Genomic DNA, 2,228 nt, shown 5'->3' with positions numbered 1-2,228 from the left:
TGAATGGCCCGATGCGATGGTCGCGCCCCCAGATGGCCCCACGAGGAACACGAAGTGGAACAGCCAGACTTGGAGAGAGGACATATGAATGGTTGTTCTCGCGAGCGAGGCTGATGCTATCGCAGCAGGAGCAGGTTCCGCAGCGGTGCGCCGGAGTCAAGGAAGCACAAGAGAAGCATGGTGGCCCATGTGGACAGCCAACTGGAACTGTAGCTACGGGAGAAGGACAAACGAAAATGAGCTAGAAGATGTTGGGAAGGGCACAGTTGATTCCAGAAGTGTCCGCGCAGGTAAGGTGTGTCAGCCGGTCAAAGCGTAGCCGTAAGGCACCTTGGCGTTCCCGGACTTGCGGCAGGGCGAGTTCGATGGGGCAAAGTGGGATTTGGCCCCCGACAGTGATAAGTGCAGAGTGCCAGGCAGGCCGTTGCGCCTTTTCGGCTGTTCGGGGAAAGAGCGGCGAGCGGACAGGATCTGCAGTAGGCTCTGTCGTGAGGCGTGCGAGGGAGAGGGAAGGCCGGAGTAGAGGAGCAGGAAGTAGGTGCTGGGAAGGACGAGGTCTCCTGAAAACGAGCGGAAGCATGGGAGGATTGAAGAGCTGCCTCGCACACGTGCCTTTCACGGGTCGTGAAGGGGTGCTGCTCTTTGGCGGAGGTGTCCACTTGCTTGGACGTGCGCAGGGGCCACGCAGAATGCTTCCCAGATGTTTATGGTAAAGTATGTATCGTGGAACGGGTGCGGTAAATCCGCTAGAGACGGCGACGAAGTGGCTAGTGTCAGAGGCGTTTGATAGTTTGTGCACCGCAACTCTCGGGTATATGACGGCCATGAACGCGTATAGGGGCCCAAGGGCAGGAATGGACTATAAGGGCTAATGTCGTACTGTGGACAATGGTCGAGCTATATAGCTTAGTAGCTAGCGCGCATACAAACAACGAAGGATCGAGTCATGCTGTTACGGTTAAAAATTCGCAGGGGGGAGTGGTTCAGCAGTAACGCCAGCCTGGTCTGCACGAGAGTGCTGCTGCAAATTACGTTGGGAGAATACCACGCAATGGCTTGTACGCGCAATAGGCTGACTTGCGGGAGGTTGTGGACCGTATGGAGCTAGCACGAAGTATGCTTACGGCAAACATTGCCTCGATAGAGCATGTAAGGAGCTGAGAGTTAAATCATATTAGAGCATTAATGTTGGTACAAGGAGGAGTCAGGACTAGTGGTATGGGAGGTAGGTATTCCGTGAACCTTGTTGTAACCCGACATTAAGCTGGTTCAACTGCGCTGTGCTGAAAGCTAGCAGTCATAACGCCTGGAGCGCAAGGAGTGGTTCTTCTGGGTGAAGTGCGCTTGGCTCGACCCATCTCTTCGTTGGTTAGCTCCCAACGAGCTGTACCCAGAACCAACGAAAACTTGATGTATGTTGGTATTATGTAAGAAGTAAATTGCCTGAACGCTAATTATCACTAAAGCGGTTCCTCTATCCGTGTTACTGAGGTTTGTGTCGTTTACGCACGGGAGGTGTGCGGAAAGTGGTACTACTGAAAAAAACCAGTTCAAGTATGGATTGACCCGGGGCCGACGTGAATGACCAGTTTGTTTCCAGTCGATTTTTTTTCAGGCAAGGTGGAGGTTGACTCCAGGCTCGGTGCTAGCGGGAAGTTGGTGACGGCGCGGAGGAGCTTTGTTCTCGGGGATGTCTGAGGAGGTGGTCCCGTGAGTAATGTTGGGCTTCTCGGGCCGGGACGGGTTTTTTCTTGGGAGGGCGTTTTACTGCCCGGATGGTTGATTTCACGCGCGTAAGTGCCCCTGGTGGGTATATAAGTGTTTTTGGTCTAACTTCTTCTTTTTGGCCTTATGTGTTTTGTTAATTGGTGTGTTGTTGAATCAGGATGGGAAATTTCGTGACAGGTCGATGATAGGGAGATTCGAGTTGGAATTTCCGTTCCTGTGTTTTGTAGTTTGTGGTAGCATCTGCTGTATCGTTATCATGAAGTGAGGTCGTGAAAACATCTTGAAATAGAAAGTGGACGAGCGTGTAGCTGGTATGGTTGCTTGATGAAGTGCAAAAGGATCCATGGAATGGTTGAATGTTTGCCTAGCTGGGAGGTGCGCGGATGGATAACGTTAGTGTTATACGTGTCATCTGGTGTGATGGAATGGTGAGCATGAGAGGAGAATTTTGTGGCTGCTATAACTCAGAGTCTGCTTGCTGTTTAGGAGTTTCTGCGCGG

General features: G+C 52.1%; 1 pseudogene; it reads right to left on the bottom strand.

Moving 5' to 3' along the window:
- Positions 1 to 300: 300 nt before the first annotated feature.
- The window catches only part of LOC121397954, a 44,718-nt pseudogene continuing 42,790 nt past the window's right edge, over positions 301 to 2,228 (bottom strand).

Source organism: Xenopus laevis, chromosome 9_10L (assembly GCF_017654675.1).
Source record: "Xenopus laevis strain J_2021 chromosome 9_10L, Xenopus_laevis_v10.1, whole genome shotgun sequence".
In the NCBI taxonomy this organism is placed as follows: Eukaryota; Metazoa; Chordata; class Amphibia; order Anura; family Pipidae; genus Xenopus; species Xenopus laevis.
The sequence above is the reverse complement of the archived record's forward strand: the minus strand, read 5'-3'. Positions and strand labels throughout refer to the sequence as shown.